This window comes from Bos indicus, chromosome 4 (assembly GCF_029378745.1).
Source record: "Bos indicus isolate NIAB-ARS_2022 breed Sahiwal x Tharparkar chromosome 4, NIAB-ARS_B.indTharparkar_mat_pri_1.0, whole genome shotgun sequence".
Lineage (NCBI taxonomy): Eukaryota > Metazoa > Chordata > Mammalia > Artiodactyla > Bovidae > Bos > Bos indicus.
In genome coordinates, this window is record NC_091763.1 from 1,484,597 (window position 1) to 1,498,400 (window position 13,804).

Consider the following 13,804-nt stretch of genomic DNA (forward strand, 5'->3'; position numbering starts at 1 on the left):
GTATGGATGTGAGAGTTGGACTGTGAAGAAGGCTGAGCGCCGAAGAATTGATGCTTTTGAACTGTGGTGTTGGAGAAGACTCTTGAGAGTCCCTTGGACTGCAGGGAGATCCAACCAGTCCATTCTGAAGGAGATCAGCCCTGGGATTTCTTTGGAAGGAATGATGCTAAAGCTGAAACTCCAGTACTTTGGCCACCTCATGCGAAGAGTTGACTCATTGGAAAAGACTCTGATGCTGGGAGGGATTGGGGGCAGGAGGAGAAGGGGACGACAGAGGATGAGATGGCTGGATGGCATCACCAACTCGATGGACGTGAGTTTGAGTGAACTCTGGGAGTTGGTGCTGGACCGGCAGGCCTGGCGTGCTGTCATTCATGAGGTCGCAAAGAGTTGGACACGACTGAGCGACTGAACTGAACTGAACTGGACTACCAGCTGGCCTCTGCTTTGGCAACCCAGGTTCTCTCTACTGTATGGGCCTCAAAAACTCTGGTCATGCTTACCTTTTAGCCTGTAAGACCTTATGGTTTAATTGTAGATATTTGGAGGAAAATAAAACCTTAATTTAGACATTATGTAAATCAATCTAACAAATTACAGAATGATATGAAAAGATGATATGCTCCATAGTAAATACCTACTGAATGATTCAAAAAACTATCATGCACCAATTACATAAATATTGTTAATTAATTAAAAATGTGATTAACCTTTAATTTCAACACAAGTAACATTTCTACATTTTTAAAAGTAATGATTAACATCAGATGCACTTATGAATTTTTCATTATATCAAAAGAAAGAAAGAAAAATAACATAATTAACAGGACAAATTAAGCAGAAGCGACATAAGAAGAGAGGAAGTTGAGATTGTGTTATTCTTTTTCTTTTTTCTTTTTTATTTTTTTATTTATTTATTTTTCTAATTTTATTTTATTTTTAAACTTTACATAATTGTATTAGTTTTGCCAAATATCAAAATGAATCCACCACAGGTATACCTGTGTTCCCCATCCGGAACCTCCTCCCTCCTCCCTCCCCATACCCTCCCTCTGGGTCGTCCCAGTGCACCAGCCCCAAGCATCCAGTGTCTTGCATCGAACCTGGACTGGCATCTCGTTTTATACATGATATTTTACATGTTTCAATGCCATTCTCCCAAATCTTCCCACCCTCTCCCTCTCCCACAGAGTCCATAAGACTGTTCTATACATCAGTGTCTCTTTTGCTGTCTCGTATACAGAGTTATTGTTACCATCTTTCTAAATTCCATATGTATGCGTTAGTATACTGTATTTATGTTTTTCCTTCTGGCTTACTTCACTCTGTATGTCTCCAAAAACATCTTTTTTCAGTGTGAGTCAATTCCATTAAGAAGAATGACTCCAAATCGAAAACTATAGCAAGCCATACTCTTTCTAAAATAGGGTTTTATTAATGGAATTCTGGCACCTCTGGTTGTAAATCCTCTCTGTGCCAATCCAGATGACTGCTTTGCATCTCTCTTGAGAACAGTCCCAGATGCTGGGAGAAAGAAGAGAAAGATGTCCTATTGGGGACTTGTCCTTGTTCTCAGGTCTGCAGACCCAACTGAGAGCACCTGGATTTTTACTAGTTTGAAAACTTGAAATAGTTGTAAACTAAAGGGCAGAGTGTCATGACATTCAAAGTGAGGGGCCTCATGGGGAAGCCACAGTGCTTCTTGGTTTGTCACAGGCATGTTTAAGTACCATAATGTCAGGCCAAATGCCATGACTGACTCAAGGCTGCCTTACAGAGATGCCTTTTCAGTTGGGAGAAAGCTAAAGAACCTGTGTCTTCTCAGTGAAATGTTCATATTTGTCTTATTTTTCTATTTAGCACATACAAGAAACAAACTCTTCGATGGTAGTGGTGGGCTCAAAATCAAAGGCCAACAAACAAAGGGACTATGAGCATGCTGAAAACACCTGGCGCTGTCATTACAGTGATGGCTCCAGCTCCACAAAAAAACTCAGGGTCTGATGTCGAAATCTGACACTTTTTTTCTACACAGATGTTAAGGAAAAGAGGATCAGATTAAAGCTACATAAACTCTTTAAGGCACAAGTTCTCTTCAAATCAAAGTTACTGAAACTGACTCAAAGGCAAAATAGTTTTCTGAACTTCTATTGTTTAACTATGCACACATGCAAAACTGTAAGGAAGAACAGATGGAAATTAAACATATATGGCAGATAGTTGATTACCATATATATTTGGATCATTACAGATCAATGAAGAAAAGATGAACACTACCATAAAAATAGTCAATGGACACAAATGCAAGTTTACCTCCAAATTACTCATTCTGTGAGAACCAGTAATTTTTTTTTAGCAAATTGTAAACTCACTAAAACAATAAGATTTTAAGCTAATTATCAAATATAAAATTAAAAATAGATGACCCTCTAATATGGTGGAGTAGAAGGACTTGTGCTCATCTTCTCCTATGAGAACTCCAAAATTACAACTCGCTGTTGAATAACCATCAACAGGAGAATGCTGGACTCCACCAAAAAAAGATACTCTTTGTTCAAGGGCAAAGGAGAAGCCCTAGTAAGATGACAGGAGGGGCAAAATCACGTTTAGAATCAAACTGCATGCCCACCAGAGATGCTCAGAGGGCTCAAACAAAATCTTGTGAGCATCAGGAGCCAGAGATCCCACAGAGACTGAACCAAATCTGCCTTTGAGTGTTTGTGTGTCTCCTGTGGAGGTATGGGTCAGAAGTGGCCTGCTGCAGGGTCAGGGCTCTGGGTGCAGCAGAACTGGATCACACAATGTGTGGCATAAGCCCTCTTGGAGGAGGTTGGCATTAGCTCCATCATAGAGCTGCCGAGCAGAAGACCCGCAAACTGCAGAAGAATTATACCAAAGAAATTCTTGCACTGTTAAGAAAGTTCTAGGACCCACAACAGATTTCTGACCTGGGAATCTGGCAAAGGGACTGAGAACTCCCAGAGAATTTGACTTTGGAGCCCAGTGGGATTTGATTGCAGAACTCACACAGGACTGGGGAAATAGACTCTTGGAGGGCACAAACAAAACCTTGTGCACACCAGAATTTAGGAGAAAGGAGCAGTGACCCCATAAAAGACTGACCCAAACTGGCTTGTGAGTGTCCAGGAGTCTCAGACAGAGGCATGGATCAGCAGTGGCCTGATGCAGGGTTGGGGGCACTGAGTGCAGCAGTGTATGCATGGGACCTTTTGAAGTAGGTTGCCATTATCTTCATTACCTGCACCATAGTTTGGTCTCAGGTCAAACAACAGGTAGGGAGTACAACCCCTCCGATCAACAGAAAATTGGATTAAAGATTTACTGAGCATGGCACCCATCAGAACAAGATCCAGTTTCCCCCATAGTCAGTCTCTCCCATCTGGAAGCTTTCATAAACCTCTTATCCTTATCTGTCAGCAGGCAGACAGAATGAAAACCACAATCACAGAAAACTAATCAAACTGATCACATGGGCCACAGCCTTGTCTAACTTAATGAAACTATGAGCCATGCCATGTAGGGCCACCCAAGATGGACAGGTCATGGTGGAGAGTTCTGATAAAACATGGTCCACGGGAGAAGGGAATGGGAAACAACTTCAGTATTCTTGCCTTTAGAACCCCATGAAAAGTCAAAAGGATAGGTCACTGAGATGAATTTCCCAGGTAGGTAGGTGCCTAATATGCTGCTGGAGAAATAACTCCAGAAAGAATGAAGAGGCGGAGGCAAAGTGAAAACAATGCCCAGTTGTGGATGTGACTGGTGATGGAAGTAAGGACTGATGCTGTAAGAACAATATTGCTCAGGCACCTGGGATGTTAGGTCCATGATACAAGGTAAATTGGAAGTGGTCAAACATGAGATGGCAAGAGTGAACATCAACATTTTAGAAATCAATGCACTAATATGGACTGTAATGGACAAATTTAGTTTAGATGACCATTATATCTACTATGGTGGGCAAGGATCCCTTATAAAAAATGGAGTAGCCCTCATAGTCAACAAAAGAGTCCAAAATGCAGTGCTTGAGTACAATCTCAAAAATGACAGAATGATATCTGTTCATTTCCAGGACAAGCTGTTCAATATCACAGTCTATGCTCCAACCTGTAATGCCGAAGAAGCTGAAGTTGAATGGTTCTATAAAGAACTACAAGACCTTCTAGAACTAACACCCAAAAAGGATGTCCCTTTCATCATAGGGGACTGGAATGCAAAAGTAAGAAGTCAAGAAACACCTGGAGTACAGGCAAATTTGGCATTGGAGTATAAAATGCAGCAGGGCAAAGGCGAACATACTTTTGTTAAGAGAACACACTGATCATAGCAAACACTCTTTTCCAATGACAAAAGAGAAGACTCTACACATGGACATCAGGAGATGGCCAATACAGAAATGGGATTGGTTATATTCTTTACAGCCAAATATGGAGAAGCTGTATACAGTCAGCAAAAACAAGGACAAGAGCTAACTGTGGCTCAGATCATGAACTTATTGCTGAATTCAGACTTAAATTGAAGAAAATAGGGAAAACCACTACACCATTCAGGTATGATGTAAACCAAATCCCTAATGATTATACAGTGGAAGTGAGAAATAGATTTAAGGGCCTAGATCTGATAGATAGAGTGCCTGATGAACTATGGACTGAGGTTCATGACATTGTAGAGGAGACAGGGATCAAGACCATCCCCATGGCAAATAAATGAAAAAAAGCACAATGGCTGTCTGGGGAGGCATTACAAATAGCTGTGAAAAGAAGAGAAGCAAAAAGCAAAGGAGAAAAGGAAAGATATAAGCATCTGAATGCAGAGTTCCAAAGAATAGCAAGAAGAGATAAGAAAGCCTTCCTCAGTGATCAATGCAAAGAAATAGAGGAAAACAACAGAATGGGAAAGACTAGAGATCTCTTCAAGAAAATTAGAGATACCAAGGGAACATTTCATGCAAAGATGGGCTCGATAAAGGATAGAAATGGTATGGACCTAACAGAAGCAGAAGATATTAAGAAGAGGTGGCAAGAATACACAGAAAAACTGTACAAAAAAAGATCTTCATGACCCAAAGAACCACGATGGTGTGATCACTGACCTAGAGCCAGACATCCTGAAATGTGAAGTCAAGTCGGCCTTAGAAAGCATCACTACGAACAAAGCTAGTGGGGGTGATGGAATTCCAGTTGAGCTCTTTCAAATCCTGAAAGATGATGTTGTGAAAATGCTGCACTCAATATACCAGCAAATTTGGAAAACTCAGCAGTGGCCACAGGACTGGAAAAGGTCAGTTTTCATTCTAATCCCAGAGAAAGGCAATGCCAAAGAATGCTCAATCTACCGCACAGTTGCACTCATCTCACACTCTAGTAAATAATGTTCAAAATTCTCCAAGCCAGGCTTCAGCAATATGTGAACCATGAGCTTCCAGATGTTTAAGCTGGTTTTAGAAAAGGCAGAGAAACCAGAGATCAAATTGCCAACATCTGCTGGATCATGGAAAAAGCAAGAGAATTCCAGAAAAACATCTATTTCTGCTTTATTGACTATGCCAAAGGCTTTGACTGTGTGGATCACAATAAACTGTGGAAAATTCTGAAAGAGATGGGAATACCAGACCACCTGATCTGCCTCTTGAGAAATCTGTATGCAGGTCAGGAAGCAATAGTTAGAACTGAACATGGAATAACAGACTGGTTCCAAGTAGGAAAAGGAGTACCTCAAGGCTGTATATTGTCACCATGCTTATTTAACTTTATATGTAGAGTGTATCATGAGAAACGCTGGACTGGAAGAAACACAAGCTGGAATCAAGATTTCAGAGGAAATATCAATAACCTCAGATATGCAGATGACACCACCCTTATGGCAGAAAGTGAAGAGGAACTCAAAAGCCTCTTGATGAAGGTGAAAGAGGAGAGTGAAAAAGTTGGCTTAAAGCTCAACATTCAGAAAATGAAGGTCATGGCATTCGGTCCCATCACTTCATGGGAAATAGATGGGGAAACAGTGTCAGACTTTATTTTTTGGGGGGCTCAAAAATCACTGCAGATGGTGACTGCAGCCATGAAATTAAAAGACGTTTACTCTTTGGAAGGAAAGTTATGACCAACCTAAACAGCATATTCAAAAGCAGAGACATTACTTTGCCAACAAAGGTCCATCTAGACAAGGCTATGGTTTTTCCTGTGGTCATGTATGCATGTGAGAGTTGGACTGTGAAGAAGGCTGAGAGCTGAATAATTGATGCTTTTGAACTGTGGTGTTGGAGAAGACTCTTGAGAGTCCCTTGGACTGCAGGGAGATCCAACCAGTCCATTCTGAAGGAGATCAGCCCTGGGATTTCTTTGGAAGAAATGATGCTAACGCTGAAACTCCCATACTTTGGCCACCTCATGTGAAGAGTTGACTCATTGGAAAAGACTCTGATGCTGGGAGGGAATGGGAACAGGAGGAGAAGGGGACGACAGAGGATGAGATGGCTGGATGGCATCACTGACTCGATGGACGTGAGTCTGAGTGAACTCTGGGAGTTGGTGATGGACAGGGAGGCCTGGTGTGCTGCAATTCATGCAGTCGCAAAGAGTCAGACACAACTGAGTGACTGAACTGACTGAACTGAATGATTATAGAGTGGAAGTGACAAATATATTCAAGGGATTAGATCCGATAGGCACAGTGCTGAAAAATTTTGGATAGAGTTTCTTGACATTGTATTGGAGGCAGTGATCAAGATCATTCCCAAGAAAATGAAATACAAAAAGACAAAATGGTTGTCTGGGGAGGCCTTACAAACATCTTGAGAAAATAAGAGAAGCTAAAGGCAAAGGAGAAAAGGAAAGATATACCCATTTGAATGCAGAGTTCTAAAGAACAACAAACAGAGATAAGAAAGCATTCCTGGTGCACTGGGATGACCCAGAGGGATGGTACAGGGAGGGGGGTGAGAGGGGGTTTCAGGACGGGGAACACGTATACACAGGTGGTGGATTCATTTTGATGTATGGCAAAACCAATACAATATTGCAAAGTAATTAGCCTCCAATTAAAATAAATAAATTTAAATTAAAAAAAAAAAAGAAAGGAAGCCTTCCTCAGTGATCAGTGCATGTAAATAGAGGAAAACAGCAGAATAGGAAAAACGAGCAATCTCTTCAAGAAAATTAGAGATACCAAGGGAACATTTCGTGCAAAGATGGGCACAATAAAGGACAGAAATGGTATGGACCTAATAGAACCAGAAGATATTAAGAAGTAGTGGCAAAAATACACAGAAGAATTGTACAAAAAAGATCTTCATGACCCAGATAACCATGATGGTGTGATCACTGACCTAGAGCCAGACATCCTGGAATGTGAAGTCAAGTGGGCCTTAGGAAGCATCACTGCAAGCAAACCTATTGGAGGTGAAGCAATTTCAGTGGAAAGAAGAAAAGAATGTAGGGCTTCCCTGGTGGCTCAGATGGTAAAGTGTCTGCCTGCAGTGTGGGAGACCCAGGTTCAATCCCCGGGTTGGGAAGATCTTCTGGAGAAGGAAATGGCAAACCACTCCAGTACTCTTGCCTGGAAAATTCCATGGACGGAGGAACCTGGTAGGCTACAGTCCAATTTCAGTTGAGCTTTTTAAAATCCCAAAAAGTGATGCTGTGAAAGTGCTGCACTCAGTATGCCAACAAATTTGGAAAACTCAGCAGTGGCTACAGGACTGGAAAAGGGCAGTTTTCATTCTAATCCCAGAGAAAAACAATGCCAAAGAATGTTCAGACTACCACACAATTGCTTATCTCACAGGCTAGCAAAGTAATGCTCAAAATTCTCCAAGCCAGGCTTCAACAGTATGTGAGCCATGAACTTCTAGGTGTTCAAGCTGGATTTAGAAAAGGCAGAGGAACCAGAGATCAAATTACCAGCATTGGTCGGATCATCAAAAAACAAGAGAGTTCCAGAAAAAGATCTTCTTCTGCTTTATTGATTATGCCAAAGCCTTTGACAGTGGGGATCACAACAAACTGTAGAAAATTCTTAAAGAGATGGGAAAACTAGACCACCTTACCTGCCTCTTGAGAAATCTGTATGCAGGTCAAAAAGCAACCATTGAAACCAGACATGGAACAGATTGGTTCCAAATTGAGAAAAGAGTATGTCAAGGCTGTATATTTTCACCCTGCTTATTTAACCTATATGCAGAGTACATCATGCAGAATGCCATGCTGGATGAAGTAAATCTGGAATCATGATTGCCATGAGAAATATCAATAATCTCAGATATGCAGATGACACCGCTCTTATGGCAGAAAGTGAAGAAGAACTGAAGAATCTCTTGATGAAAGAAAGAGGAAAGTGAAAAAGTTGGCTGAAACTCAACATTCAAAAATTAAGATCTTGGCATCCCGACCCATCACTTCATGGCCAGTTGATGGGGAAACAATGGAAACCATGAAAGACTGTATTTTTGGGGGTTCCAAAATCACTGTCGGTGGTGGTGACTGCATCCATGAAATTAAGAGACCCTTGCTCCTTGGAAGAAAAGCTATGGCCAACCTAGACAGCACATTAGAAAGCAGAGACATTGCCAACAAAGGTCCACCTAGTCAAAGCCATGGTTTTTCCACTAGTCATGTATATACGTGAGAGTTGGACTATAAAGAAAGCTGAGTGCCAAAGAATTGATGTTTTTTAACTGTGGTGTTAGAGGAGACTCTTGAGAGGCCCTTGGACTGCAAGGAGATCCAACCAGTCAATCCTAAAGGAAATCAATCCAATCAGTTCATTGGAAGGACTGACGCTGAAGCTGAAACTCCAATACTTTGGCCACCTGATGCTAAGAGCTGACTCATTGGAAAAGACCCTGATGCTGCAAAAGATGAAGGAGGGAGAAGAAGGGGACAACAGAGGATGAGATGTTTGGATGGCATCATCACTCAATGGATATGCATTTGAGCAAGCTCCAGGACTTGGGGTCGGACTGGAAAGCCTGGTGTGCGGCAGTCTGTGGGGTTGCAAAGAGTTGGACATGACTGAGTGACTGAACCAAACTGAACTAGAAATTAATAACATCTCAGCTTATTAAAAAAAAAAAAAAAAAGCTCATCTATAATTCATGTGAAGAATGGCACATGGTAACATACTATTTTCAGTGTAATTTGCTATAGTGTTTGCAGAGGTTTTTTGACAAATCTACTTAAAATTCTGACTTACTAATATATTTGATGGGGCAATTCCACTGCAGGGCTTTTTTGCAACTGTCACAAAGATTATCTTTAAGCAGATTCATGGAAATGTTTCTTATATTTAATGGCAACAAATTATGCAAAAGCTAAATAACCAGTAATCAGTTATTGCAACTTACTTAAATCTTGCCATCACAGAAGTTGCCGTTACAAAATACTCTGTAATTCTTGTCATGTGATGATTTAAGGTAATTTTACTTGATTTAAAATAATGATATGCTACACTGAGAATAAAATGATTTTTAATAATATATAAATCCCATTTACTAAGTTTTTCTTTCATATGTTTCAGGGCCATGTTTTGGGCACATATAATTTTATGATTATACAGCCCCAATTGGTGATTTTATAACCTGTCAAAAATGCATCCATATAGTTTAGTTAAGGGAAGTAAAAAACTGTTCAGTGTTTGTGGTTTATTTCATCTTTCTAAACCAGATCTGAGGAAAAGAAGGATGTGGTGGGAGCTACTGATATGTAACATATTAAATTTGATCCTCTTATACAACATCTCAGAGTAAAAGCTGGATGATGTTGCCTTAAATGTTCAAACTTGGTGTGAGTTAAAGCCCAACCATTATAAAAGCTCACAGTCCTAACAAGGACATTAAAGTACAGAAGCATAAGTGAAAACACACCGTGCTTTGAAGGAGTGATTTGAAGACAGAAACCTGCATACATTTTCAGGGTATTTATATATGTGTTTCAGGAAGCTTCCTTAAGTAACTTCCACATTCCACAATAGGCATGAAATGTTACTGATTAACATAGGACAAGCATTAGAGCGGAGTCCATAAAGCCATGGGATGTGGATCTTAGAGAGCCATCTCTGAGGGCTCTGTCATTTGGAAAGAGTGTACCCCTAACGAGATTGCTTCTATCACAAAACTTCCTGGTGAGGACTACATCACTACTCAACCCCTCCTGTGCCCTGAAATGCTTCTAGCTCAATGTATCTATTGATCTAGCTTTAAAAAAAAAAAAAAGATGTAAGACTGTGATGTAGCTGCTGAATGGAAATTTGAAGCATCAACTGTGAACCCTATGTACTTAGTCCTGTGCTATTCTCAGACCACAGAATGGCTTATGATGAAGACTTATCCAAATACTAAACTTCAGTGTTAGAGTGTTTTGTGTCTTCATGATTGAATTCTTTAGTTATTCTACAATCAAGGAAGTAACTTTAACAAAATAATTCTAAATTTGGTGGAAAAAACTTTTTGGGGAGTAAATTTTCCTCATGAGCCTACTTTCTTTATCAACTCTCTAAAATCTCCTCTGATGACTTATATTATCTTTCCTCCTTTTAGTTCTCATCATTTTTTTTTTTTTTTTTTTCCCTCTCAACTGTGCAATTTATTTTGATTCTATTCTGTGTGGTCTCACTGGTATTTTTCCTTTGCTTCTTACCACTACCATGTATTACAACCACCAAAACCTCTTTGAAGGTGAGGACTCTATCTAAGGGTAGTCTGTTTGCCCTGCTCTGGCAGCAGAGACACTTATGTAATAGTCAGTGATGTTTGTTAATGTTGGGTGACAAATACTTAGGCTTTAAAGGTGGCAGCTTCCTTGGTGGCTTAGATAGTAAAGAATCTGTGAACCTGCCCAAATACAAGAGACCCAGGTTCAATCCCTGGGTTGGGAAGATCCCCTGGAGAAGGGAATGGCAACTCCTTCCAGTATTGTTGCCAGGAGAATTCCATGGACAGAGGAGTCTAGTGGGCTGCAGTCCATGAGGTCGCAAACAGTCAGACATGATTGAGCAACTAACATAAATGTGTATTTTCCTGACTTCAAATAAGTGTGAATAAGTTATAAATTCATTCACTCTATAAACTATACCTCAGAAACTGAAGTACTTTAAATTATACAGTGAATCCCTGGAAAAGTTTACAATTACACTGGGAAATTTTATGCAATTTCATTTTCGGGGGCCAGAGAATAATTTTATTTCATTGGAGACTCTGGATTTTATATTGCTGTTCCTGGTATTATAGTAAAGAATCTAGCTACTACTAGAATTATCAACAAGAATCTTATCAAGAAAATTATATAGGTTTTTCTTCAACAAGTGAGATTCCAGATACCTTAAGTGAAATAGTTCATGTTCATATAAGATACAAATTTCATCCTAGTATAAGCCTGAGATAACATTTGTATAGTGAGTATACAGAGTCTAATTTCAATATTATTATTAAAATTATTTTAATTTAACATCTTTCTAATAGGAAACTAGTAAAAACAATTTCATACATTTAGAGTGTGTTTAATTTAATCACGCAATATACTACTCTATAAGCATTAATTATATTTTAAATGATTAATGAAGTAGTTAATGAAGTAATAATTAATTAGATAATAAATATTTTCTTAAAGACTTCAAAACAGACTACCTCTCTAGATTTATGAGTGATTGTGTGTGAATGCATGTATAGAAACAGAATGCACTAAAATATTTGCAATGATGATTTTCAGTGTAGGAATATCAGAATTATATTTCTTCTTTATATTTTTCTATAATTAAAAATTTTTTTGACCGAAAAAATACTGTCTTAGAACATTTAAAGTAGTTGTATGTATAAATATTTAATTTACTATACCACTCCCAGCTAGCAAAAGCCACTAGAAGTTCTCATCTGTAACAAATAGCTTATGTTTTTCTGAAAATGATTGAATTGCATACCTAAAGGGGGGCACCCTCAGCTAGTAACTCTTGGTATGATATATACTGCAGGAGTTGTGTGCTACTGTGACTAGAATCAGCTTCAGCCACCAAAACAAATAAATCAACAACAGAAACCAAACAACACATTTCTCTGTTTTGGCATATGAATATTTATACCTGCAACTATTTAAATACCATGTGTTATGAAAATACAGTTTTTACAAATTACATAAATTATATTTACAATGATTTTCCCCCAAAACAGATGGTTTAGAGAAAGTACTGTCAGAATTATGTGTCTCTAACTTCAGTTACACAATAAAACTTTTAATTATCAATCTGTTAATATATAATTGAATAAACAGGGACTCATTTAAATACCATTTTAAAATATGGAAACAAAGTAGCCTGTAGAAAAAAAAATCTTTCAGTATAAAATTCTTTTTCCAGACCATTTTTTAGTTTGTAGCCCAGTATATACTGAAACATAGAAATACTTCATGCTGGATTACAAAGATTGCTTTTATTAGATTTATTTTCAATTCAGTAGTATAATTTATTATGACATTAAAAAACAAAAGATAATATATATATATAGTATTTAAATACTATAGTATTATAGTATTTAAGTAATAAGATAGTATATAAATAATAAATTGGGTGAGTCAATTGCAATATCTTCAAGAGTGGAAATTCTGATCATACTTTCTAATTTCAAATCTTACCTCTGCCACTTGTATGCCAGGGTATGCTCTTTTAAAAATAAGATTAAAAACAATTGTTATTTAATATCATTTCGCATTGATAGAATGCACGCACATATATAAAGCTCTTATTAGACTGCTTTGCTTATTAAAAAAATATGATAGCTGTCAGCTCTTAAAAATATTCACAAAAAGGACAAATTTGAATGTCATCTAAGGAACAGGTCTTGTTTGAAAATCCAAGAAGTCTTGGGACGGCAGAGCCTGGTGGGCTGCTGTCTATGTGGTCACATGGGGTCGGACACAACTGAAGTGACTTAGCAGCAGCAGCAGCATATATATTGAGCCCATACTGTATGCTAAATATTCTGTCAGGTTACAACCATTAAAATATCTAATAAACGTCTCTACCTCCTGCTGCTAAGGAGCTCTCAAGCCATTGAAAAATTAACATGCAAATTCTCAATTGCAGACAGAGCATGAGGTTATTTGGATGTCAGGTATTTGTAATCTGAAGACTCTGCAGTTCAAACTCCTAATTCTTGTGCAAATTAGTATTCAATTTGTATTTTGTATTCAATTGTTTAGGTGGATTTCAGAGACTCAATGTACTTATTTCAGTTGAAGTATTTCAAATCCTTAAAGATGATGCTGGTAAAGTGCTGCACTCAATATGCCAGTAAATTTGGAAAACTCAGCAGTGGCCACAGGACTGAAAAAGGTCAGTTTTCATTCCAATCCCAAAGAAGAGCAATGACAAAGAATGTTCAAACTACCACACAATTGCATTCATTTCACATGCTAGCAAGGTAATGCTCAAAATCCTTCAAGTTAGGTTCCAACAGTACATGAACTGAGAACATGCAAATGTATAAGCTGGACTTAGAAAAGGTAGAGGAACCAGAGATCAAAATGCCAACATTTAATGGATCATAGAAAAAGCAAGGGAATTCTAGAAAAACATCTACTTCTGCTTCATTGACTATGCCAAAGCCTTTGACTGTGTGGGTAACAGCAAATTGTGGAAAATACTTCAAGGGATGGGAATAACAGATCACCTAACCTGCCTCCTGAGAAACCTGTAATTAGGTCATGAAGAAACGGTTAGAATGAGATGTAGAATAACAGGTTTGTTCAAAATTGGAAAAGGAGTATGTTAAGGCAGTATATTGTCACCCTGCTTATTT